The 13,845-nt window shown below is 37.8% G+C and overlaps 1 long non-coding RNA gene across 1 annotated transcript; it reads left to right on the top strand.

The window, feature by feature from the left end:
• The first annotated feature begins 7,442 nt into the window (after window positions 1–7,442).
• Window positions 7,443–13,544, top strand: LOC136746990 (uncharacterized). Its single transcript, XR_010816447.1, has 3 exons — window positions 7,443–8,250; window positions 8,635–8,746; window positions 10,161–13,544. It is a non-coding gene; the product is annotated as an uncharacterized LOC136746990 (long non-coding RNA).
• Window positions 13,545–13,845: the final 301 nt, after the last annotated feature.

The raw sequence follows: 13,845 nt of genomic DNA, 5'->3' as shown, positions 1-13,845 counted from the left end.
GGGACACCGGAGCCGATCCCGGCAGGCATAGGGCGCAAGGCACGAATACACCCAGGATGAGACGCCAGTCCATCGCTGGGCGAAAACGAACAAGATGGGGCAAATGTTCTAAATGAGTATTTCACAATACTACAAAGGAAAAAATGGATAACATACCACAGGTTAACAATCTGTCCAGTCAAACCCATAGAGAGATAAGGATAAATGAGGAGGAGGTACTAAAGGGACTAGCAGAATTAAAAACAAACAAATCACCTGGGTCAGATGGTATATTTCCAACAGTACTTAAAGAAATGAGGGAAATTATTCATAGGCTACAAGCTCAAATATTCCAAATGGCACTTAGAACAGGGGATGTGCCAACTGACTGGAACTCGGCAAATATCATACCAATCCACAAGAAAGGAAACAAAACTGAGCCAGGAAATTACAGGCCAATCAGTCTCACCTGCATTACTTGTAAAATGTTGGAAAAAATTATTAGAGAGACAGGAGACACTTCTTCATACAGAGAGTTGTCACAATCTGGAACAGACTCCCCAGTGATGTGGTTGAAGCTGAACATTTGGGAACAGTTAAAAATAGACTGGATAGGATCCTTGGATCACTTAGTTACTAATGGACATCAAACGAGCACGATGGGTCGAATGGCCTCCTCTCGTTTGTAAACTTTATGTTCTTACGTGGGGATGAAGATAGTACTGGGGATCAATAAAGGCAGGGTTTAGGAAGTACAGGTGTAAACACAGTGGGAATTTAGTGAAAGGAAAGATGTATTATGTCCAGTGCGCTGTGTGCTAATCCAAAAAGTCATACAAGAAAACAAAATCAAAACCTAATTCTTCTTCAAGTCTAATCTAAACATATAACAGGTCCCTCTCTACACTTAAAACTAACAAACCACGAACATTTCAAACAAAACTAGTCCAAATTCATAATCCACAATCAAGTCCAAAGATTATTACTGTAGTTCAATACTCTCCTTTTCTCTTTCAGTCGCAATCGCTGTTTCTTTCTCTCCTCTCCACAACCAGCCTCTCCTCCTGCCTCACCTCATCAGAAAGACAGGGAGCCATTCATGGGGAAGCAGCAGGTCAGGTTGGTGTGCTAAAATGGTGGGGATAGGAAGTGAGTGCCTCATGACCGTTTGGGACTTTCTAAATGCAGTGTATGGTTAGTTGTGTACAGTATTTTTCACTATCTTTACTTTTGTGCTTTTTGTGAGAGTACAGTTTTTTTTAATACAGTATTAACTATGACACAGTGTAGGGTGTCAGCCCCTTACATATGGGGGTCTGAGTTGTAGGTCACAGCAAGGGAGTGAGAAGATGCAGGGAAGCCTGAAAAAAAGGCTTTAAAACAAAAGAAAATCCTAGCCTGGCTTAGCTGAGTGGATTACCTTGCGTTTATATTATTATTTTATTAGTATTAGTAGCCTATTGTATATTTGTCACGTGCAAGTTTTGTTTGTAATAATCGGCCTATTTCCTATAAGAACATAAGAACATAAGAAAGTTTACAAACGAGAGGGGGCCATTCGACCCATCGTGCTCATTTGGTGTTCATTAATATCTAAGTGATCCAAGGATCCTATCCAGACTATTTTTAAATGTTCCCAAACTTTCAGTTTCAACCACATCGCTGGGTAGTTTATTCCAGATTGTGACTACTCTCTGTGTAAAGAAGTGTCTCCTGTTTTCCGTTTTGAATGCCTTGAAGCCCAATTTCCATTTGTGTCCCCGGGTGCGTGTGTCCCTGCTGATCTGGAAAAGCTCCTCTGGTTTGATGTGGTCGATGCCTTTCATGATTTTGAAGACTTGGATCAAGTCCCCACGTAGTCTCCTCTGTTCCAGGGTGAAAAGGTTCAGTTCCCTCAGTCTCTCCGAGTAGGATTTTCCCTTCATTCCTGGAATAAGTCTGGTTGCTCTCCTCTGAACTGCCTCTAAAGCAGCAATATCCTTCTTGAAGTGTGGTGCCCAGAACTGTACACAGTATTCCAGATGAGGTCTAACTAGCGCATTGTACAGTCTTAACATTACTTCCCTTGTTTTAAATTCTACACTTTTGACAATATACCCTAGCATTCTGTTTGCCTTTTTTATTGCTTCCCCACTTTGCTTGGATGGAGAAAGTGAGGAGTCTTTCTCATGCGTTACTTCATCTAGATCTGTACCTCCCATAGTGTAATTATAGTGGACATTTTTGTTACGTCTAATACAGAAATTAAACCAAATAAATGAAAAAATTGGTTTAATTTTTTCAGACAGTAACTGAAAAACTGACTGAAAAATATTGTTTTTCATTAACCCCGTAATAACGCGACCCTGCTTTTACGTTATAGTTTTTCAGATCCCACCGCATTATTGGGGGGTTTTGGTGCATTTTCACCTTCGATTTGGTGAATGTGTTTCTTCTTCTGGTATCCTTCTCCATCGTTAAATGATATTTATTGCTTTACCTTATTTTTTTCTGCGCCCATTGTAAATGTATACCAAAGACATTACATGATCTAGAGGCAGTTCAGAGGAGAGCAACCAGACTTATTCCAGGTCTGAAGGGAATGTCCTACTCGGAGAGACTGAGGGAACTGAACCTTTTCACCCTGGAACAGAGGAGACTACGTGGGGACTTGATCCAAGTCTTCAAAATCATGAAGGGCATCGACCATATCAAACTAGAGGAGCTTTTCCAGATCAGCAGGGACACACGCACCCGGGGACACATATGGAAATTGGGCTTCAAGGCATTCAAAACGGAAAACAGAAGACACTTCTTCACACAGAATGTAGCCACAATCTGGAACAAACTCCCCAGCAATGTGGTAGTTTGGGAACATTTAAAAATAGACTGGATAGGATCCTTGGATCACTCTGTTATTAATGGACACCAAATGAGCACGATGGGTCAAATGGCCTCCTCTCATTTGTAAACTTTTTATGTTCTTATGTTGTATTATATTATCATTATAGACATGTATAGCATGATTGAATTATTTATTTATTGCTTTACTCAGTCATACAAAACTTTCCCTGCCACTAATTTTAAAACATATTTATTGAAATCACAGGAAATATATTGAAGAAATTGACACCACATCTATGATTTACTTCAAGGTTTGTTCTTGAACTGTAGTGGTTTGGGAAACACACATGAGGATCAATCAGTGTTGACTGCACTCTATTATGAAAATTATCTTTAAACCTAAATTAAATTCCGTAAAAAGCAAATACTGTGAATTCCACCCAAAAATGTTCAACTAGAAAGGCAGTAGTGAGTAGCCTGAAAACCATCTGTTAAATGAAAGGTTACAAAACACCTTTTTCCTGTTTTGTTGGACTTATATCACATGAAGTTAAGTTTAGATTTTCATCTTCTTCAAGACAGTCATCAATAATGTAGGTCAAACCCTCCCACTTCAGCTGATTTTTCAGAGCTTGTTTCAAAGAACAAGGTTTTCAAAAGTCCTCAAGCATCTTCTAAATGTCTGACAGAAGACATTTGGTATTTACCTCTGTGTCTTTACACTGTATATGGTTCCCTGCCATGTGTATGAGGAGCCCTGACACAGATATGTATTTATTTAATCAATACCACTCGCCACCAGGTATTGGAGTGCTGTACAACACCCTCATCTAAAAACAATAAAATAGTAAAACAACAATAAGAACATAAAAATACCCAGATTTATCCTGTTAGTAGTCTGCTACATCCCCATATCTAAATTAGGTAAATGCTCTTCTAATTAACCAGATAACAAAATAAATAATCTAGATAGAACAAACAAGAAATACCAAGCATAAATTGGAGCAGACAGAAAGACAGTGTCTGGCAGCTTGATCTTGTGGATTATGCAGGCCTAATACAGACATCAGGGGCCAGTTGCACAAGAAAAGTCTTACCTTAAGTATAAGCCCTGTGAAATTGGACTTCGGAATAAGACTGTTGCAGAAAACCAAACCTTATAGATCCTACGTTAGCTTTGGTTTACCTGCTGTTGCTAAGCAACAAAGTCTGGTCTTATTCTTTTCGTGAAGAACTAAACTAAAAATGGCTGTTTGTAAAGTAAAAAATATATTTTTTACTGAAGATGAAAAACTTGCAATAATTGAGCAACAACTCATAAGAAAACAGGGAAGTTAGGAGTTTCCCAAAAAAATGACAAAAATTAAGCCTGCAATGAAATAACAGAAAACATGAATGCCATTAACCCTGCAGTAGTGCGCACTGTAAGCGAAACAAATAAAATGAAAAAAAAAAAACATTTTCCAAAAAGACTAAAAAAAACATAGGTGTGCCTTTTCAAAACCATACCCCGTTAACATCCCTAATTCTTCATATTTATGGAGAAGTGTCCCATATTTAATGGTATCAAAGAAGGTGCCGAGACAGGAGTAGAGGACGTTACACAGCTATCAAAAGTAGTTGTAGCAGGTAAACCTATTATTACTAATGTCATTATTTAAAATGTAGCAAGTATAATTTCAAATACTGTTTAATTTCATATGTATTCAATTTGTATAATGCAGCTATCTTTATATAAACAGAAAACACTATCATAGTAAAATGATTTTAAAAGTTTGTATTTGGTAATCATTCATTTTTAAAAGTACTTTAAAAAAAGTACTGTTTTCCTGAACTTTAAATACAATACAATCAATAATAGAAAGTGTATACTTAGTTTTTATAGAAACGAGCAGGGAAACAACACCATGGCATCCTGATGATTCCATGGAACTGCAGCATTATTTATTTGAAAGCAACAGTGTGCTTAGTGAGTTGTTTAATTGCAGATTCTGAAGATGTCAGCCCCATTCAAACAAAAACAAAAATTAACTAGGATTCAAAGAGAGGACCTTTATGTTGAAGTTTTGGAACTACAGAACGGAACTATTTTGTTGGAAAGGGAAAAAAAAATGAAATATGAAAGTTAAAAATGTGAAGTTAAAAGGGGAAGGTATGATTGTAATTATTAAGAGTTGTTGGATGTTAATACATTTGTCATTCTTTATAATAGATACTATTACCCAATTTCTTAGCAGACACCCATATCCAGGGTGACAATTGTTACAACATATCACATTATTTTTACATTCATACCAAATTAAAGTACCTTGCTCAAGGGTACAACAGCAGAGCCCCCCACCTGGGGATTGAACCCACAACCCTCTACTCCAGTGTCCAGAGCCCTAAACACTACTACTGTTTTGTAATTGTATGGCATTGTATAGTTCACCTAGATATATGTTTTTATTAATTCAATTAAACATTTCAGTGTCAAAGGTGTTGCAACTACTATTAGTCCAATTGCCATTACTTTGTATCTTGGATATATGGTTAAGTTTATTTTTTAGCTTTTGCATTCTCCTGTGTTATTTTGGAATTATTTCCATGAGACATAGTTATTTGTGAGCACAGTCCTTGCTTAACTCCCTGCACTCTCCATTACTACATCTTGTGGTACAGATCAATCAGGAACAGGGGTATCTGCAGGTTCTCCAAGATTTCGTGTTCTGTAATTAAGTAAAAGTTGTACATTTTATACAATTTTAACAGTTTAATAATATCCTAAAAGAAAACATTACACTATATATACACAAATCATAAACTGATTTGCTACAGTCATAGCCAAGAGAAGTCATCACACATGTAACATCTCAAGACCAACAGGCTTCATGTACTATTATTATCTTCCATACACTGATTACCTTTTATAACATCTGGAACCTGCAGTTTAAATCAAAGATACGTACAAATTCTGAATTATCTTGACACTTATGGTGTCAATTATCTTATGGTGAAAGGAGGAATATATAAACCTGTTGTTATTTTTATGAGTTACGTAAACAGATTAGTAAATTGGTAAATTAAGGATTTTGCAAAAATACGCATTCACAAAATCAATAATTCACAGGTTTTATACTTTAAGTTATCATTGTTTAGTTGTGCCTTCTGGAACTGTGAAGGTCTTTCTTCTGGCACTGACTAGAGCTAACTAGAACTAGAACTAGAACTAACATACAGCAGCTTTAGAGAGTTACAAAGATATTCACTTGAAAATATTAAAGTGCAGGAACATGTTGTTGTTTTTATGATTATTATTAAATTAAATTATGTAGGTGATAGCATTGTTTCAAATGAAGGGTACTAGAACCTTAATATGTGACTACACATATAATCTTCAGCCTTTGTGTATTTGCTGCTGGGAGACAGCATCCCAACATTCTGTCTCTAACTTCTTGCTTTTAGCTGTCTTGTACTGTCCTGCAAATGTCCAGATTTCATCCAGCCATCTTCCAGGAGGCCCGGTTCATGATAATCCTAATTTACCTTGATCCAGTGATGATCAAGTTATTGCTCTGTTGAATTTGTATTTTAGTTTCTTGCTTCAGTTTCATTTTTTGTTTCTTTTGTTGGGATCAGCTTTATCATTAAGGAAAATAATAATTACACATACAAAAAATGTAATTTTGTAGTTGCCCCAGAGAATGGAAAAACCCTCAATCCCCTTTTTGATGACAACTTCTATGGTTAATATACACTCACCTAAAGGATTATTAGGAACACCTGTTCAATTTCTCATTAATGCAATTATCTAATCAACCAATCACATGGCAGTTGCTTCAATGCATTTAGGGGTGTGGTCCTGGTCAAGACAATCTCCTGAACTCCAAACTGAATGTCTGAATGGGAAAGAAAGGTGATTTAAGCAATTTTGAGTGTGGCATGGTTGTTGGTGCCAGACGGGCCGGTCTGAGTATTTCACAATCTGCTCAGTTACTGGGATTTTCACGCACAACCATTTCTAGGGTTTACAAAGAATGGTGTGAAAAGGGAAAAACATCCAGTATGCGGCAGTCCTGTGGGCGAAAATGCCTTGTTGATGCTAGAGGTCAGAGGAGAATGAGCCGACTGATTCAAGCTGATAGAAGAGCAACTTTGACTGAAATAACCACTCGTTACAACCGAGGTATGCAGCAAAGCATTTGTGAAGCCACAACACGTACAACCTTGAGGCGGATGGGCTACAACAGCAGAAGACCCCACCGGGTACCACTCATCTCCACTACAAATAGGAAAAAGAGGCTACAATTTGCACAAGCTCACCAAAATTTGACAGTTGAAGACTGGAAAAATTTTGCCTGGTCTGATGAGTCTCGATTTCTGTTGAGACATTCAGATGGTAGAGTCAGAATTTGGTGTAAACAGAATGAGAACATGGATCCATCATGCCTTGTTACCACTGTGCAGGCTGGTGGTGGTGGTGTAATGGTGTGGGGGATGTTTTCCTGGCACACTTTAGGCCCCTTAGTGCCAATTGGGCATCGTTTAAATGCCACGGCCTACCTGAGCATTGTTTCTGACCATGTCCATCCCTTTATGACCACCATGTACCCATCCTCTGATGGCTACTTCCAGCAGGATAATGCACCATGTCACAAAGGTCGAATCATTTCAAATTGGTTTCTTGAACATGACAATGAGTTCACTGTACTAAACTGGCCCCCACAGTCACCAGATCTCAACTCAATAGAGCATCTTTGGGATGTGGTGGAACGGGAGCTTCGTGCCCTGGATGTGCATCCCACAAATCTCCATCAACTGCAAGATGCTATCCTATCAATATGGGCCAACATTTCTAAAGAATGCTTTCAGCACCTTGTTGAATCAATGCCACATAGAATTAAGGCAGTTCTGAAGGCGAAAGGGGGTCAAACACAGTATTAGTATGGTGTTCCTAATAATCCTTTAGGTGAGTGTATGCATACAACCTTTTGTAGTAAGACCTTGGAAATCAATTATGAATACCTTTGTTTGCTGAGTTTTGCATCTGAATCTAAATGTAACAAATAATGACTGACAAAGCATTGTGATTTGCAGGGGCAGTAATTCCTCAATCTGAACATACATCTGCATCTCCCACCATAATACCACACACAACCAGGGCTGAGAAGACCAACTGGTACACCGACACCACTCCAACCAACGAAACAGTACAACCTAACACCAATTTTCACATTGGGCTAGTTAACACCAGCTTGACAATGTCAGAAAGTGAGTGGCAAAGTAACATGACCTTTCTTCCAAATGCCACACATGAGCCAGAGATCTTTACATCTTCTAGTGGAGGAGTCAACTCCTCCACAGCCTCTACAGGAAATAACACAGACTCCACAACGCTGCAGTACCATTACACACCTTCCACTGAATCTCCAGATATCTCCAGCACAACAAAATCATTGGAAACCACAGGTATAACAGCTTCCAAATGCAGCCTTTATTTCTTCAGTTTTCTTTAACATTTTGTATTGAGACCTTCAGGTGGCAGCGCAAAAGTGAGCTGCTCAGGTTAAAGCTAGATAGGTGGTGGTACTAGCCTCAATGTGAATGCTTTTTTCCTAATTGATTTTATAATTTACTAATTTAATATAATGTTGATAGTATGTTCAGTGCATGCTCATATGTATACAACATTAATGTATTTATTATTTTAGTTTGGTAAGAATTAAACTAAGAAGGACATGGAAATCATCCCAAAGATCCTAACACCAAGCTGCTTGCTGTTCCCTAGAAAACATGTTCAGCATCATAATTCAATATCATTGACAATTTACCTGCTAATGTATTGTTTTATAGGTCATCCAGAAAATAAAAGATCCCACAAATTTGTGGTATTAATCATTCTGCCTGTTTTGGCATTCATCATATTGATTCTGATCCTAGTCAGGAGATACATACAGCAGAAGAGGTAAGTGTGTCACTTGTTTTAGTCACACTTTATTTTAAGGGACACCTGTAATCTGCAGTTATGAAACAATTATTAAATGTGTTAATAAATGTTAATTCTTAATCTGTTAACAGCTACTTAAGTACCAATAAACCACTTCAGAGATAGTTAACAAACAAGTAGTGCCATTAATCCTTAATCTGTATCTTAGAAAATCTGAAGTAACACTTAACAAATAATAGGTAAAGGTTTTTTTTTTTTCATACAAAAATTAAACATGATTTTAAACATTAACTATTTTGGTATTTAATATCTAATTAATTGTGTTGCAGATATTAGTAATGTGTAAATACACTTGTTATACCCTTGATGGCTTGTTCTTTAAATACTTAATGTACACCTCAAACATTTCCGCCTTAAATTAACTTTGATGGCTAATATACAGAAACATGCATTAACTTATTCTCAAGAACACACCTGAACTGTCTTTAAGACCAGCCTGCTGGCATTGTCCCTCTCATGAAAACCTTCCATTTGTGAAGTCTCCAGCTCCATCCACATTACCTAGAACCCATACCCTATGGTAAAAGTCAACCTGTATGTTTTTTATGCCAGCATGAACTTATATTCACTTATGTATATTTCAGTCTATACCCATATAATATATGTAACCAACTGCAACACATTTATAAAGAGTTAGTTAATAATAGGCCTATTTTCATTAATTAACAGGTTGATAAACCTTTATTGAATCTTTAATATGACTTTTTAAAATAGTTTCTCAGTCCTTCATTTCAGAATACTGAGTTGAGTGAGAGTGAGCAAACATAATTCTGTTCAGTCTGTCCTCAACTTGTTTTATGTCCATGTCTTGGACATTTTCACATTTTGTTGTGTCTCAAGACGAAATCTTTATACATTTAAATGTGTTTTTTTTCCCCTTTTACACAACCTACACAACATTTTGAATTGGAAAGATACATTGTAAGTTGAAACATCAGTTAATGAAAAAAACAAAAACTGAAATGTCTTGGTTAGAGAAATATTAACCCCCTGAGTTAATACTTTGTTGAACTACCTTTGGCAGCAATTACAGCTGTGAGGCTTTTGGGGTAAGTCTCTACCAGGTTTACACATCTGGATTGTGAAATCATCAACCATTCTTGTGTAAGCTCTGTCAAGTTGGATGCGATTGTTGGTTGATAGCAATCTTACCACTGATTTTCAATCGGATTCAAGCCCGGGCTTTGACTGGGCCACTCTAAAATAGTTATACAGAGAAACACAGCACAGAACAAGATATAGCAACATGGCAAGCCTAAAATTAAACTAAAGTTTGCTGTATATAAAGTATATAGATTACAAATAATTAAATATCTCTTGTGGAGTCTACAGCTGTGCATACAATTAATTTGAACTTAAAACTGTCTTTCAGGTTGGATCAGCCCCCACCATTTAAACCCCCTCCCCCACCAGTGAAGTACACAAACATTGAAATCCATAACACCATGGAAATGAGCCCCACACAACAATATTGCAAATATTAATTAAATTATGTAAATAAAGTGCTGCACTCATGAACCCGTCAACTGCTAAGCACATTGTTATACATGCACAGTAAATACCCATCAGCCTCTACGTTTTTTAACAGACATAAAACAGTTTCTAAAAGCTAAAAATAAGGACATGAACTGGATGCATAGCCCTGAAGTATAAACTGTATATTTATAGGGGGAACAATTCCAAATGACCAAACCTGAAACTGTTTAAAACATGTCAAATAAATTAGTAGATGACAATAGTATGCCATTGCTCTGCATGCTTACATGTGCAGTACAATTACATACTACTGTCATCTACAACTTATTCATTTACATTGAGTACAGTGGCTCTCAAAAGTAATCACACATTGCGTTACAACATGAACTCAGAATGGATTTAATCAGAAGTTTGTGCCACTGATCAACTCAGAACATAAGAACACAAGAACATCAGGAAGTTTACAAACGAGAGGAGGCCATTCGACCCATCGTGCTCATTTGATGTCCATTAATATGTAAGTGATCCAAGGATCCTATCCAGTCCCAAACTTTCAGCTTCTATCACTTCGCTGGGTAGTTTATTCCAGATTGTGACTACTCTCTGTGTGAAGAAGTGTCTCCTGTTTTCCGTTTTGAATTCCTTGAAGCCCAATTTCCATTTGAAGCTTTAACAAAAGTGCATACCTCTATTAAACCATATTGGCCAGTGTTTTTTGGTCCTCAATTTTTTGGTACAAATTGCTCCTCAGCCTAAAGTAGTATATTCTTAAAATATACCCATCAATTTTCAACTGACTCTGTATCCAATGTGCTCCAGTCTACCTCTTCTAAGTGCCGTCTCATACCTTCAAGGTTTGCTTTTCTAAAATTGTAGACCATTGTTTTAGACTTGGACCTTGTTTTTTGAAAGAATGCCTCAAAGCTAACCATATTGTGATCACAATTTGCCATTGGTTCTCTAACTACTGTCCCCCTGACTCTATCTTGGTCAAAAGATCAAGTCAATACATGCACTCTCTCTGGTTGGTTCCCTGACAAATTGAGTTAGAAAGCAGTCATTTACCATCTCAACCATTTCGATTTCTGCTTCTGTAGTCCCCACTGAGCTTTCCCAGTCTAAGTTTGGGAAATTGAAATCCCCCATTATAACAGCCACATCCTTGCTACATGCAGTCCTGATTACACTGTACAATGCAGCATCTTTCTGAATATCTGAGTTTGGTGGCCTGTAACACACTCCTACCGCTAATCCTCCAGATCTCTTGTTCAAAAGTTTCACCCACAAAGCTTCTTGTTCTGTTACTGGGATCTAATACAAGTTCTTCTGCCTCAATGTCATTTTTCACATATAATGCTACCCCACCCCCTCTTCGATTTTGCCTGTCTCTCCTAAACTGTGTGTATCCTTCCAACTTGTATTCATCCCCATCATTTTCTGTAAGCCATGTTTCTGTCACTCCTACAACATCATATTCACATGCTAGCACTGTGGCTTCCAACTAACATCTTGTTCCTTATACTCCTGGCATTGAGGTACAAACATTTCAGGACTTTCCTACTAGCAGTTTCCCTTGGTTTTCTTTCCTTAGAGGAACATATCCCATTGTCAGAGCTCCCAGCTCCCTCCCTGTAGACCGTCCGGTTTGTACAGGTCCCATCTATCCCAGAAGAAAGACCAATGCTCCATAAACCTAAACCCCTCTTCCCTACACCAAGCTTTCAACCACGTGTTAAACTTTCTAATCTCTGCCTGTGTCCCTGGCCTGGCACGTGGTACCGGAAGTATTTAATAGAAAACTACCGTGGAGGTTCTGCTCTTTAGTTTTGTTCCTAACTCTTTAAATTTGTCTTGCAGAACCTCTTTCCTACCTTTTCCTATGTCATTGGTTCCAATGTGGACCATGACCAGTGGATTCCCCCCGGCTTTGGCCAGTAGCCCGTCTACTAGTTTAGGGAGATCTGCAACCTGAGCACCAGGCAGGGATGATACCATGTGGGTCTCCTTGTCACTAGAACACACTGTGTGATCTACACCTCTAAGAATCGAGTCTACTACGATAACTACCTCCTTCTTCTGGGGGGGAGTGGGTACCATGGTGCTCTGGTGCTCAACTGCCCCCCCCATCATCCTCTGAGCTCTTGGTGTGTCTCTAGGGGTTGTGCACGCCCTTTTCTGCGGTTACGACCTACTGTAACCCTGCAGTTCTCTACACTGTCCTGCTCTAAGGTCTCAACTCTCCTAGGTTTTGGCGTGCACACCATCTCTCACATGGGCTGTTTGACCAATTCTTCTATATCCCTAATACAGCGCAGATCGACAAGCTGAGCCTCAAGACCACAAACCTTGATCTCTAGGATTTCAACCTGCCGACAACGTTGACAAATTAAGCCTTCTTGGATGAGTTCATCCAGGAAGGCAATCATTCTGCAAGCCTGACACTGTAGTGGCCACATTCTTCTAAATGTTACTTTTTTCTTTCTTTTTTTTTTTTTTACACGTCTCTTGGTTCCTGCTGCTAGTCAACTGCCTAACTTTTGTCAGCGAGAAACAGCGCAGCTGTCTCAACAGCTGCTTTAAGTAGCTTTTGTCTACTTACCCCCAATTCACACCTAACTGGCCCCACCTGGCTCCTCCTGCAACAGAATTCCTGCTAGTCCTAGACAAAATCTCCCTTCTCCAACCTGTTTACTTTCACCAACTCAGCAACTGAACTGAATTGACTTAAATTTAGGCAAACTACAGACAATGCTAACGTCAAATAAGGCAAACTTAAAACAAAATGAGCAATGCTAAGACTGGTCTGAAACTAGTCAAACAACAAGATGGCTACCTATCACCTGTACTCTCCTGTCTATTGTTTGTAGAATTTTTAGGAAAATAATTAATTTAATCCATTTTGGAATAAGGCTGTAACATAACAAAATGTGGAAAAAGTGAAGCGCTGTGAATACTTTCCGGATGCACTGTATATAACGAGAAGTTATTTGACTTAAATACTAACCTGCATTAGTTATTTAATGTCCGACTAACAATACTAATGAGAGACTCACCTTTGTCTTACTAACCGGTATTGTAGTCAATGTGTTTGTAATTTTGTGTAACATTTTGTGTGTCATCATATGTGATTCCATGGTCTTTGATTTGGTCACGGAAGTGATTTGTCTTTGATTTGTTGATCTTGAGTGAATTGTAATTAGTTTTTCCCTTTTTGTATAACTAGTGTAGTGCTACATTTTATCTTTGCTTTTAATAAATTTGAGAATTTATATCTTTGGAATTTGTGTCTGCGTCCAATTATTGCAGAAATTGAGTTCTACAAGATTCTAGGATTCTTGATAAGGTGATACTTAAATTCGCTTCTTTAACTTAAATTTATAAGTGTTACGCTAGAAAACAGTTTGTTTCCCAAAGGCAAATTTCTTTTCATAATTTTGGGTGAAAAGTACATTCATTAAATCAATGTGGTCCTTAATTACATATCATACATTTAATTAAAAGTACAGCAGCTCACGGATGATCCATTTAATTAATAAATTATTGAGAATAAAGAGAATACTGTCAAAATACTGTAAAACGCT

This window comes from Amia ocellicauda, chromosome 3, assembly GCF_036373705.1.
Source record: "Amia ocellicauda isolate fAmiCal2 chromosome 3, fAmiCal2.hap1, whole genome shotgun sequence".
Lineage (NCBI taxonomy): Eukaryota > Metazoa > Chordata > Actinopteri > Amiiformes > Amiidae > Amia > Amia ocellicauda.
This window is presented reverse-complemented; position numbering and strand designations above follow the sequence as displayed.